Raw genomic sequence first — 14,592 nt, 5'->3', positions numbered from 1 at the left:
ACAGAGGAGTGTTCGGTCCTGTTGATTCACTGAAGAGTTTTGGGTCCCACTGAGTCAGTGAACAGTTTTGGGTCCCATCAGGTCAGTGAACAGTTTTTGTTCCCATTGAGTCACAGAACAGTTTTGGGTCCCATGGAGTCACTGAACTGTTTTCAGTGACTCCAGTCACTGTTTCCAGTCTAAGTGATACACTGAGCAGGTAAAAGGACCAGAAACCGGCTTATAAACACATCTGTGCAAACACAAGTCAAGTCTCGATTCCAGGACTCGACTTGAAGGATGCTACAAGTTTGGGAAACGCTATACCTGGTGTATGTTAAGAGATCATGGAGCAGTTTGAAGTAGATCCAGCCAATGTCAAAAACTGTGAAAGGTTCTCGCTCCCTCTGAAGACAACCAGCGTCATTTTCCTTGTTTGTAAAGTGATGATGTTGAGTTTATGGAACATCAAGGTGGTTGCGTTTGTGTGTCATCTGGACCACGCCCCTCCTCACATGTCACTCATTGCCATGGTTACATGATACTGCACTTATCAACTTTGTTCTCCTGATTTAATAGCACCCAAACACATAGTGACATCATTTTACTGTTGATAACTTTTTAAAGAAGAAGACTGACGCTTTCTACAGATTATTGGTTGAAACAGTGCTGCCCTGCTGACAGATGTGTACAACCCCTGGCAATAATTATGGAATCACCGGCCTCTGAGGATATTCATGCAGTTGTTTAATTTTGTCGAAAAAAAGCAGATCACAGACATGACACAAAACTAAAGTCATTTCAAATGGCAACTTTCTGGCTTTAAGAAACACTAAAAGAAATCAGGAAAAAAAATTGTGGCAGTCAGTAACGGTTACTTTTTTAGACCAAGCAGAGGGAAAAAAATATGGAATCACTCAATTCTGAGGAATAAAGGAATCACCCTGTAAATGTCCATCCCCAAAACTAACACCTGCATCAAATCAGATCTGCTTGTTAGTCTGCATCTAAAAAGGAGTGATCACACCTTGGAGAGCTGTTGTATGGGGTAAAACAACAAAAATGGTGATGGGCAAAAAGTTAAAGTTGCTCCAGTTTTGGTAAAAAGTGATGCAAATTGGTCCTTCTGCTAATAGGTTCAGTGCATGAATAGTTTACACCACCTGTTATGCTTATTTATCATGTTACATGGTAACACACGTCATATGTCATAGAAACAAAGGGATGTCAACCTTGTTTGGCCTTCACTTGGGAAACCAAGCATTCTGCACAGTCAAAACTATTCCATTTATTAATGGGATTAATGTTCTGTATTTTTCAATTGGATTGGAGCATTTTAAATGTTGACCCCTGTATAATCCTTCATTGACCCCTACCTAGCAATAACTGCCACCCTGGGATGGCCCCTATCCATTTTTGTGTTGGCCATGGTATACTGAGGCTGGTTTGTAAGCGTTGTTTAGTCCCCTTAATTGGGACTGAAAAGGCGCTTGGCTCATGGACTACTACATCTGCACCCTACAACAACACCCATCATTTCAGAATGGTGAAAATACAGAACCTGCACTATACGTAGAGGAGATCGAGGTGCACTTTTCCACAACTGGCGAACTGTGACTGTGGTGTGGTGATGCTTTGTTGATGTTTTTATACTTTGTGACATGTCTTGCTGGTGTTGTGACAGTTGTTGGTGATTCTAGCTGATGTTCTGTCAGGTCTAGGTGAGGTTATGGTGGTGCCGTGCAACACCGCTACAGTGTCTTGACTACACGGTGGTTGGTGCACATTCTGAAATAAATGACTGTGTACTGTCACAAACTGGAGCTCATGTTAGTTCAGCGTAAAGATCTTGACAATATGTGAAAGTGGAAACTCTGCTTTAGTTCCACAAAGGCAGCACAGAAAACAAACAAACAGTATATGTACGTATACTGTACATAATGACATACCTCGTGTGTTTGGTGTCCAGCATAATTGCTGACATCACAGGTGACCAGACTTGTCAATAATATATATATATATATATATATATATATATATATATATATATATATATATATATATATATATATATATATATATAATTTTTTTTTGCAATCCTGCCAAAATCCACTTAGTTACTGCAGCACTTAAAATAAGCAGCATGTCACCACTCCAAAACAGTTTCAACCTTCATGGTAGACAGACAGTCTGCTTGAGACAGATAATGTCCATGAATGCACACAACATTCCATCCAGTACAGAACCGCAGCTGCTTATCTGACAGAACTTGTTCAAGCTTGTACCATATTTTTTGGAATATATGTTGTACCTGTCAAAAAATGCCTCATAAAGAGGAAAAAGCATATATAATTTGCACTGGAGTATAAATTTGGATTTTTGGAGCCATTTACTGACAAAATCTGCTTACGTTTGTACTGTATTTCTTGGAGTATAAGTCAAACCTGTCAAAAAGTACATCTTAAAGAGGGGACAAAAAACCCCCCCCAAAAAACAAAACATATAATTCACACTGGAGTATAAGTCAGCATTTCTGGAGCCATTTACTGACAAAACCTGTTTAAGTTTGTACTGTATTTTTCTGAGTATAAGTTGTACCTGTCAAAAACTGCCTCTTAAAGAGAGAGAGAAAAAAATATATATAATTCACACCGAAGTATAAATCTGGATTTTTGGAGCCATTTACTGACAAAATCTGCTTACGTTTGTACTGTATTTCTTGGAGTATAAGTCAAACCTGTCAAAAAGTACATCTTAAAGAGGGGACAAAAAACCCCCCCCAAAAAACAAAACATATAATTCACACTGGAGTATAAGTCAGCATTTCTGGAGCCATTTACTGACAAAACCTGTTTAAGTTTGTACTGTATTTTTCTGAGTATAAGTTGTACCTGTCAAAAACTGCCTCTTAAAGAGAGAGAGAAAAAAATATATATAATTCACACCGAAGTATAAATCTGGATTTTTGGAGCTACTTACTGACAGCTGTATTTTTCGCAGTGTAAGCCATACCTGTCAAAAAATACCTCTTAAAGGTGCTGGGGGTGGGGACACCAGATATAATTTGCACTGAAGTATAAGTCTGACTGGGCTGTAATTCGGACAATTTTATTTGTTATCAGCTCATTAATTTGGGATTTTTGTGCATTGTTATACTGTACAATTTATTATTGGCACTTATTCTTTTATTATTGGAATTTATTTTGTTTTGTGTTTTGATTCCTAGGAAAGATTTATATGAATAGTTCTTATAATTCTTGTGATTTTTCAACATAAGTCACAGGGCCTCCAAAACTAGAAAAAAAAAATTATAAAATACAGTATGGTTTTTAAAAATATTTATATGTTTGCAGGCATTTATGAAATATCGTTGTTCTGTTTGTTTGTTTGTTTTTTAACACAGATTTTAAATTGCCTTTAATACAAACAAGGCAGTGTTGTTTCCCATATCCTCCCTCAGAACAGCTTTCTTTTTTGTGTGGATTCCCGTAAAGAACTGTCCAGCTTTTACATTATTCTATGTTTTGGGTGAAGAAACTGAACAGAACTCACTCCAATAATTTTCCAGTTTGTGCTTGGACACAACAACAACAACTGAGACAGCAAGGGTGGAAGGTTTGGGATTTGGCAGAATTCCACATAGTGAATGCAGATCCTTGTTCTGGTGAGACACAGCAGCCGACCACTGGGATCTGTGCCGACCCGGTTTAGTGTTGGCGGGAAGTAGATATTCAGACAGATTAGTTTTAAATGTGTTCTTGAAAATCCTGATGTCAGTGTTGAGGATTGTTCAGATTTGCCAAATGTTCTTTGGGATCTTTTCAAAGTCATTTTCTTGCCATCCAGAAATGACAATATTAGTCAGAATGGAAATTTATGTTTGTCATTATGGTGCTGAAAATGTGTAATTAACCACTGAGACAGAAAAGCTTGATTATGGCAACAAAACAATACTGGAACAGACGTGTAACTGAAACCAGCCTGCTGTTCTGTGATCATACACGTTTAAAGATTAACCAAAGACAGGCTGATTAACACAAAAATGTGGATCATTATTTTGACTGGGAAATGGTAGCGTGGAAGGATTTGTGTGCTTCCTTTGGACGCGGTCGCCGCCTTCTTGTCCTGATACTCTGAGAGCTCGCACCCCAAATAATCATTAGGTTCGTTTTAAGAGCCTCATTAAGAGCCACTAAAGAGGTCATAAGTTCTGGCTGCGCTCTAATCAGAACTGAAGCGTCACGCTCTGCTGCAAAGCCCGATCAGCTCCTTCTCCTTTGAGAGTACAATCAGACACAAAGAAAGTCCTCCGATTATTTGACACTCGGGGCCTTTACAAACTTCAGCAGAGAAGGTGTCACAGAAAAGAGAACAACTTGAACCGGGATTTGGCTTTTTAGTTTCAAACAACAGTGCAGTCGATTTTTGGTGCAAGTGATTCTCCTCATATCAGTCCAAGTAACTGCTTGTTTGACATAAAGTCATTCCAGGATCCTCTGAAGAGACCCGGCACCAAGGACATCCAGTCGTCAACTTCGGTTACTGGTCAGAGTCCAAGTCTGACAACACATACCACAGTATGAGACAAGCAGCACCAGGACCCTAAAGACTTTGGCCGAGTCCTCATGTACACGGGTATATTGTAAAACTTCACTTTTCTTGTAGCCCCTCTCACACAGAGTGTGTGTACCTGGCGTTCAGAGATACGTGAAGCACCAACTTGCCACAATGTACCACAAACACATCACACATCGCCACACGCTTGTTGGCACTCGAAAGGGCGTGGCAAGTACTTTGAACATGTCCAATACACTCAGCGCTCAATTTTACTCAGCTCACAGTCTCCCCTTACAAAGGAAACCACCAGGTTGTTCAGAAACTCTAAATCCATAATAAAATGAAAGAAAACAGAAATGAAGTTGATAAAACACTGGACAGGAAGCAGCAGATGATGCGTTACATTACCCCAGCTGAAAGCTGCGCAGTGCAGCAGTCAAACAACGTGCACGTGCAACAATCACAAGATGGCAGTTTCCGGGATTGGCGGCGAGTGCAGGCATGTGCACAGTGAGTATAGCACATCAATGGTTGCCACTAATATGCTACGCACATGTCTGCTGCGTGAGAGTACCTTATGTGTTTTGGCCTTTTGAATCCATGAAACCTCCATTTCAGGTCACTAAAACAATTAAGCTTTTGCAGAACTCCAGTCAAGGAGAAGATTTTTGAAAGTGCCAGTTTCAGCGTTTGCATGTAAACAAGGAAAATAGAGTTTTTGTCTTTTTTACAGGCTTCTGATTGGCTAACATGGCGATACAGTAATGCCACATCCACATGTTTACTGCAGAAAAACTGACACACCAGTTATCACAGGTATGCCATAGCCATTTTTCACTGGTAACACAGATATATTCACTGAAAGATACAGCTTTAGCATTTTGCGCAGTGTTGCATTAAAACAGGGGCCTCTGGCTCTGATAGCAGCTTAAAACGTTAACTTTTGTGAGGTTACAGATTAATTTCTCTATGATATCACACAAATTGTTCACATTTGCCTGATTGAAACCAGGTGTCTCTCTACACTTAAATAATCCATTTCACACGGTACATCTTTTCTCCCATTAAAAACAAATTACATCTGGTTCATCACTTTTGCTGTAGTAGACAGTAAAACTTGAACATTTTTAACTTCAGGTGGCAAGTGCGATCTCAGTGATGTGCCAGACTCACGGGGGAAACAGAGAAATCAAACTTTATCTGAAAAATAAATGTTATAAAGTCCCTTCGGCTGCTCCCTTGTTTTGTACTCGAGGTCGCCACAGCAAATCCAGGGTGGATCTGCATGTAGAATTGGCACAAGTTTTATGCTGGTTGCCCTTCCTGACACAACTCCAAATGTGGCAGGGGTGGGATTTGAACCCGGAAGCTTCTGCACTGAAACCAAGCGCATTAACCACTTGGCCACCACTCCTGCTTATGATTTCATGTATATGAGCATATAAAAGTCTCTCACAACACGACAAAAATACTAACAAAACATATATTAATCACAAAAGCTATTTGCTCAGAATGACATTTATCAAGTGTATCAAATCAAAAATGATGAGTTTATTTCAGTCCGCATTTTGGTCAAGAAACAAAGGCAAGTGTTAGCAACCTCTTGATTATAAAACTTAGCTCCCATTAATGATTTTCGGAAATTGGGCCAAACTGTCCATAAAAGCAGTCCAAAGTTGTGTGTCATAGTATTATACTTGATTATACACCAAGTTACTATAAATTAAAAGCAACACTGAATGCAGCCCCATGACTCATAGTGGTACTGTGCGCAGTCTGTGTTAATGTCTGTGCTTATGCTGCATTCATTTTCACATTTGGAAGTCATTAATCCCGAGTCAGCATTTACGACATCCGATCTAAATGTGTTCCAGTGCATCTGCTTGGGGAAAGGGCATCCTGCTTCTTTCTGCAATATTTTCCATTCTCCGTACTGAGACCCAGGTCCACAACTGAAGTCAGGACTCATCACATACGCTTATTACATAAACCTGCCATCAAACACAACATTCAAGTAAAAATTTACGGAAAGGTCATTCTGTTTCCCATGCACTGTGTGCGCTGCCACACTGCTGTTATTAGACGGGTGTCTACTCAGATCCTGCCCAAGTTTCCAACTCGGAATTCTGATTTGAATGGCCGTTCTATTGCAGTTTTCCAAGTCAGAGCTTGTTTTTCCAAGGTCAGAGTACAGTCAAACAAAGCACTATAACAGTTTACAAAGTTGCAATATGCCTGTTAACATCTGAAAACTGACCTCATCTGGAGTGTGACATGCCTTTCATGTGGTTATTGATGTGTATTATAATTCCAGAAACGATTTGAAGAAGTCAGGGAACAGTGAGTCCATGAACCGTCCTGCACACAGACTGACTGCTGCACACTGATGAGTGAAATCGCTATGCTCCAAAAGAGAAAACAATCTGCATTGCATTATAATTTGGTCATTAACTGTAACCTGATATCAAAGTGAGTGTGCCATCAAATCTCCATTCAAGCAGAAAAGATAAAACAAATTTGTCAGTAATATTAAAGTAAAAGACATAATATGCCCTATCTGCACAGATTACAGGTGACTGTTCACTTTTGTGGATCACAACAATTTGGTCACTACGTTCTGCAACCCCCACTATTACAACAGATTACACACTATAGTATGCCAGACTAGGTATCTGAGCCACACAAGTGAAGAATTAGGTGCTAGAAATTGGCAATGGGAGAGCTGCCTTATACATATGGAGTTACTCATTGTCGTGAATCTTTGAGTCACCTTCCAGAAAAGAGAGAGAGAGAGAGAGAGAGAGAGAGACCGTGGAGGATAAGATCAAAAGAAGAAAGAACTTTAAAAGCTTAAGAATGAGAGTGAGAAATATAATTATGCAATAAGCTGCTTTAAAAAATGCACTAATTCACACCATCAAGTCTATGATAGAAACCTCAAGGTCAGATGCAAGTCAAGACTCAGCTCAAACATACAGCAAATTATTCCACCGCTGATTCAGAAATATTCTTCTTGAAGATGATTTATGAATGTTGAGTCCTGAATCTGGACCAAAAACTGCATTTGGGACCAAACATCTGGCAAGTCGCTCTGAGGCATCACATCATGATTTCATTTAAAACATCTTCTCGCGCACTGAGCAGAAAGTTTGGCTCACAGCACCACCATAACAGCCAAAATCTTAGTGAGGCGATCCTTGGAAGGCAGACTCATGCGGTCTGTCACTAACGTCAGTTTCGCTGACATCCTCTCAATATGGTGCTCCCCAAATCATCACATCGATTATTAACTTTCTCCTGAAGGGAGTCTGTTTACAGCCCAGGCGCAGCCACAGGAAGTTTTCACACTCTAACTGTTGACACAAACAGAGAGACAGAATCCCTCACTACTGCTGTGGAGTCATGAATAACTGAACCTCAACGCATTAGGTCCACAGCTTGGCCTCAGCCAGGATGCTTGGACCGATGCGGCTACTCTGCCATTTTGCTTGTGAATTTTTTCAAAGCAAATTTGACTTTATTTTCATACAATTTACCACAATGTACGGTAGACCTGTTCAAAATGTCAAATGTTACAAAATCTTTTGGGCCACATGCTGTTCTTGTTCCACTAATAAAATAAAAGATCTGTGCCTAATTTTATTGTATTCGGTCATTGTATAGGGGTCCTCCACAAAGCAACAATTTTAACCAAACAAGCAATGTAGTAATCCAGTAATTCCAGTAATGTTCTCCTTTGGGTGACCAATCAGAAGCCATCACATGTACCTGTAAAAGAAAATAACGGCATCAGAGTCTTCTCCCGTTAGGGTGACGCTGTCTTGCCAGCGGAGGGAGAGGAAAATTTGTCACTCTGGGGAACCTTTAAATCTTATCTGATTGAGTTCAAATGTGGTCTGCACCTGTAAAACCCCAAGTGGAACAAAAACATGTGGCCCAAAGTCTCTCACAACTTTTATCTTTTCACTATATAACATGAACAGCCCTAACGTAAGGTGGCTGGGAAGTGCAAACAAAATTTATGAATTGAGGATACAAAAAAAAAAAAAAAAATTACAACTTGAGAAACAAATTTACATTCCAAAAAAGGTTACATGCTAGAAAACAAATTAACAAAAGTAAAAATAAATTTACATTTGGAAAAAAACGTTTTTCTTTTGTAAATATGTTTTCTAACATGTAAATCTGATTTGCACTTCCCATTCATGATAAATTTGATCGTCATATGCATGAATTTTTTTTTGAACATTAAAATTTGGTGAACATTGACGCCTACATTTGTAGCAAGATAAGATAAACTTTATTTATCCCGAAGGAAATTATTTTGCCAGAGTACCGAAACAGGAGACAGTGAACAATGTTTTTTTTAACAATAAGTATGTTGTGAAAGTGACGTGACACGGACCCACAACAGGGGGCGATAATGAACGGACAATGGATAAGCCAAAAAGTAACAATTTAATGTTGTGAATCGCACAACAACGTACAGACAATAACAATATGGTGGACTGTCAATCATACACCAGGTGACGTGTGGGCAGGCTCGACGATAGAAGACGCCTGGAGAGCGAAGAGCTGGATCCCCACACAGCTTCCACCACCAACGGAGCTGAAGAACACCGGAGCCGCCAAGCCCTGCGCCCCAGGTGGCCGCTGTCTTCAGCAGTCAGACCCGGTCCTGCTGGCAGAAAACAGAGACAGTCCAGATGAGTGTGAGTTCGCACACTCAGTAATCCCACAGTCTGTCTTAAGTAAAGGAGGGAAAACCTCCACCTCCAATCACACACACTCGTGCAGCTCCTGGTCAACCACTATCTGAGTTGGGGTGTGAGGCGAAGCCGTCGCTGGTCACACCAAACGCCATCCTACAGATAAGGAAACACTCCAGGAAAACGGCTGCAAATAGAAGTTCAGGTATAAACCCACACAGTGTCAGTCAGCAGAGAAAGTACCTGAATGGTTAGTTGATTTCTCGGCGAGGAGGTGGAGTTGCAGTCCGGTCCTGTAGTGGTGGTGATGGGTGACAGCTTGTGTTGATTGATGACAGCTGTCCACCTCCAGCAAGCCGACGCCCTCTCGTGCTTGGAGCCCGCACTCCAAGCAGGGCGCCCTCTTTGTGGTGGTGGGCCAGCAGTACCTCTCTTCAGCGGCCCACACAACAGGACCCCCCCCCCTCAACGGGCGCCTCCTGGCGCCCGACCAGGCTTGTCCGGGTGCCGCCGGTAGAAGTCGGCCAGGAGGGGCGGTCCAGGATGAAGCTCCTCTTCAACCAGGAGCATTCTTCGGGTCCATACCCCTCCCAGTCCACCAAATACTGGAACCCCCGGCCTTTCTGACGGACACGTCCAGGGAGCCGGGCACACGGTCCAAGCTGGCTCCCCCGTCGATGATCCGGGCAGGAGGCGGCGCCGGTCCAGGGGTACAGAGGGGTGACACGTGGTGAGGTTTGATGTGGGGACACATGGAAAACCGGGTGGATCCGCAGTGAAGCGCCGCTTCAGCTTCACTGCGGCTGGGACTGAGGACCTTGACGATGGGGAAAGGTCCGATGTATCTGTTCCTTCAACTTTGGGTTCCACTTGCAGGGGAATGTCCTTTGTGGAAAGCCAAACCTCCTGCCCAGGCTGGTACGCAGGGGCCGGGGCACGCCGGCGGTCTGCATGGTTCTTGGCCCTCGTCCGGGCTTTGAGCAGGGCAGAGCGGGCGGTACGCCACACCCGACGGCACCTTCTCAGATGGGCCTGGACCGAGGGCACTCCGACCTCTCCCTCCACTAGCGGGAACAATGGGGGCTGGTACCCCAAACACACTTCAAATGGGGAGAGGCCGGTGGCAGATGAGACTTGGCTGTTATGAGCGTACTCGATCCAGGCCAGATGGTCACTCCAGGCCGTCGGGTGCGCGGAGGTCACGCAACGGAGGGCCTGCTCCAGTTCCTGGTTTGTCCGCTCTGCCTGCCCGTTCGTCTGGGGGTGGTACCCAGACGAGAGACTGACGGTGGCCCCCAGTTCCCTACAGAAACTCCGCCAGACCTGGGAGGAGAACTGAGGACCACGATCCGAGACAATGTCTGATGGAATCCCATGCAGACGCACGACGTGGTGGACCAGGAGGTCTGCAGTCTCCTGGGCCGTCGGGAGCTTCGGGAGGGCCACGAAGTGGGCTGCCTTGGAGAACCGGTCCACTACCGTTAGGATGGTGGTGTTTCCCTGGGACGGCGGGAGGCCCGTGACAAAGTCCAGGCCGATATGAGACCAGGGGCGACGAGGCACTGGCAGAGGCTGGAGGAGGCCTTGGGCCTTGTGGTGGTCAGCTTTGCTCCTGGCGCAGGTGGTGCAGGCCTGGACATACTCCCGGACGTCAGCTTCCATAGACGCCCACCAGAAGCGCTGCCGGACCACTGCCACGGTTCTTCGCACCCCTGGGTGACAGGAGAGCTTGGAACCGTGACAGAAGTCAAGGACCGCAGCCCTGGCCTCTGGTGGGACATACAGTTTGTTCTTCGGACCGGTCCCCGGGTCCGGGCTCCGTGTCAGGCCCTCCCGGACGGTCTTCTCCACGTCCCAGGTAAGGGCGGCCACGACAGTGGACTTGGGGATGATGGTTTCAGGGGGGTCTGACAGCTCGGTCTTGACCTCCTCTTCGTGCACCCGGGACAGGGCGTCAGATCGTTGGTTCTTTGTCCCGGGACGGTAGGTGATCCGGAAGTCAAAACGCCCGAAGAACAGCGACCAGCGGGCTTGCCTGGGGTTCAGACGCTTCGCGGTCCGGATGTACTCCAGGTTCCGATGGTCCGTGAAAACTGTAAATGGTACCGATGCTCCCTCCAACAGGTGTCTCCACTCTTCAAAAGCCTCCTTCACCGCAAGAAGTTCCCGATTGCCGACGTCATAGTTCCGTTCAGCTGGGGTCAACCTGCGGGAAAAGTAGGCACATGGATGGAGAACCTCGTCGGACTCCCCGCTCTGGGATAGCACAGCTCCTATCCCTGAGTCAGAGGCATCCACTTCAACAACAAACTGGCGCTTGGGATCGGGCTGCACCAGAACCGGTGCAGTCGAGAACCGGCGTTTCAACTCCCTAAACGCGGCTTCGCACCGATCTGACCAGGTGAAGGGGACTTTTGTGGAGGTCAGGGCTGTCAGGGGGCTAACTACCTGACTGTAGCCCTTGATGAACCTCCGGTAGAAATCTGCAAAACCGAGGAACTGTTGTAGTTTCCTACGGTTCGTTGGTTGGGGCCAATCTCTCACCGCCGCAACCTTGGCCGGATCAGGGGCGACGGAGTTGGAGGAGATGATGAACCCCAAGAAGGACAAAGAAGTGCGGTGGAACTCACACTTCTCGCCCTTCACAAACAGCCGATTCTCCAACAACCGCTGTAGGACCTGACGTACATGCTTAACATGGGTCTCAGGATCCGGAGAAAAGATGAGTATATCGTCTAGATATACGAAGACAAACCGATGCAGGAAGTCCCGCAAGACGTCATTAACCAATGCTTGGAACGTCGCGGGCGCATTGGTGAGGCCGAACGGCATGACCAGGTACTCAAAGTGACCTAACGGGGTGTTAAATGCCGTCTTCCACTCGTCTCCCTCCCGGATCCGAACCAGGTGATAAGCATTCCTAAGATCCAATTTCGTGAAAATTTGGGCTCCATGCAGGGGCGTGAACACTGAATCCAACAGAGGTAACGGGTATCGGTTGTGAACCGTGATCTCGTTCAGCCCTCTGTAATCAATGCATGGACGGAGTCCGCCGTCCTTCTTGCCCACAAAAAAGAAACCAGCACCCATCGGGGAGGTGGAGTTCCGGATCAACCCGGCAACTAACGAGTCCCGGATGTAGGTCTCCATTGATTCGCGTTCCGGACGTGAGAGGTTGTACAGCCTGCTGGACGGGTACTCAGCGCCCGGTATCAAATCAATGGCACAATCGTACGGACGGTGCGGGGGCAGCGTGAGTGCCAGATCCTTGCTGAAGACGTCAGCAAGGTCGTGGTACTCGGCTGGCACCGCCGCCAGATTGGGGGGGACTAAAACCTCCTCCTTAGCTGTCACACCGGGTGGAACCGAGGATCCTAAACACTCCCGGTGGCAGGTTTCGCTCCACTGAACCACAACCCCAGACGGCCAATCAATCCGGGGATTGTGTTTTAACACCCATGGAAAACCCCAAATCACTCGGGAGGTAGAAGGTGTTACATAAAACACAATCTCCTCCCTGTGATTCCCAGACACCATCAATGTCACTGGCTGAGTCTGGTGTGTGATTGGTGGAAGAAGGGTGCCATCTAGTGCCCGCACCGACAATGGTGACGGTAAAGCCACTAGAGGGAGCCCAACCTCCTTTGCCCATCTGCTATCCAGCAGATTCCCCTCCGACCCCGTGTCCACCAGTGCTGGGGCGTGAAGGGTTAAATCCCCACTCAGGATCGTGACTGGGATTCGTGCAGATTTATGGGGTTTCCGCGCGTGGGTATTGTGACCCACCCTTAGCCCAGTCTCTAAGGACGAGTGCTGCTGTTTTGATCGTTTGGGGCATTCTCTCTGTGTGTGCTCAGTTGAGCTACAGAGAAAACACTCTCCACGGATCAGCCTCCTTTGTCTCTGATCTGATCGTTTTTTGGCCCTGCTCGTTTCCATAGCAATGTCAGCAGGGGGAGCTGTTGTCACGTGGAGAGCCCTGGCAGTGGAGCGTGGGGAAGTCGGCTCCCTTTCGGACCCGGGAGGAAGAGGGACGGCTTGTGCCTGACCACGCCCTTCGTCTCGCTCCCGTTCTGTTAATCGGTTGTCTAACCGTATAACCAGGTCGATAAGCCCATCTAAATCCTGCGGCTCGTCCTTCGCCACCAGGTGCTCCTTAAGGACCAGAGACAGTCCGTTTATAAAGGCGGCGCGGAGCGCAACAGCATTCCAGTCGGCTCGCGCTGCCGCGATGCGGAAGTCGACTGCATACTTCGCTGCGCTCCGACGCCCCTGCCGTATCGACAGCAGCACACTTGAAGCGGTCTCGCCTCTATGAGGGTGGTCGAACACCTGTCGGAACTCCCTCACAAACTCAGTATAAACCATTAGGAGCCGTGAATTCTGCTCCCAAAGCGCCGTAGCCCAGGCGCGTGCCTCTCCTCGAAGCAAATTTATAACGTAAGCCACCCGGCTAGCGTCTGACGCGTACATGACGGGACGCTGTGAAAAGACGAGCGAGCACTGCATCAAGAAGTCCGCGCACGTCTCCACACAGCCTCCGTACGGCTCCGGAGGGCTTATGTATGCTTCAGGGGAAGGTGGGGGGGGGGGTCGTTGAACGACCAGCGGAATGTCTGTTTCTGGCACACGGTCAGCAGGAGGAGGTGCTGCAGCAGCGCCCTGAGCACGCGCTTCCACCTGGGCGGTGAGATCCTCTATCCTGCGATTGAGAACACTGCTCTGCTCGGTAACTAAGTCCAACCGAGCGGCAAAGGCGGTTAAGATGTGCTGCAGCTCACCCAACACGCCTCCTGCCTGTGCACCTCGCTCTCCCATTGGCTGTTCAAGCGATGGTTGACACCCCTCGGGATCCATGACGCTGGCCGAGAAATCCTGTTGTGAAAGTGACGTGACACGGACCCACAACAGGGTGCGTTAATGAATGGACAATGGATAAGCCAAAAAGTAACAATTTAATGTTGTGAATCGCACAACAACGTACAGACAATAACAATATGGTGGACTGTCAATCATACACCAGGTGACGTGTGGGCAGGCTCGACGATAGAAGACGCCTGGAGAGAGAAGAGCTGGATCCCCACACAGCTTCCACCACCAACGGAGCTGAAGAACACCGGAGCCGCCAAGCCCTGCGCCCCAGGTGGCCGCTGTCTTCAGCAGTCAGACCCGGTACTGCTGGCAGAAAACAGAGGCAGTCCAGATGAGTGTGAGTTCGCACACTCAGTAATCCCACAGTCTGTCTTAAGTAAAGGAGGGAAAACCTCCACCTCCAATCACACACACTCGTGCAGCTCCTGGTCAACCACTTATCTGAGTTGGGGTGTGAGGCGAAGCCGTCGCTGTC

At 46.5% G+C, this 14,592-nt stretch overlaps 1 protein-coding gene across 1 annotated transcript in view; it reads right to left on the bottom strand.

The window, feature by feature from the left end:
* The window catches only part of doc2b (double C2-like domains, beta), a 327,887-nt gene that overhangs the window by 46,828 nt on the left and 266,467 nt on the right, over positions 1 to 14,592 (bottom strand). The gene's annotated exons all lie outside the window — the stretch shown is intronic.

Source organism: Thalassophryne amazonica, chromosome 9 (assembly GCF_902500255.1).
Source record: "Thalassophryne amazonica chromosome 9, fThaAma1.1, whole genome shotgun sequence".
Taxonomy (NCBI): domain Eukaryota; kingdom Metazoa; phylum Chordata; class Actinopteri; order Batrachoidiformes; family Batrachoididae; genus Thalassophryne; species Thalassophryne amazonica.
Note: the sequence above shows the minus strand (reverse complement) of the source record. Positions and strands in the feature narration are given on the sequence as shown.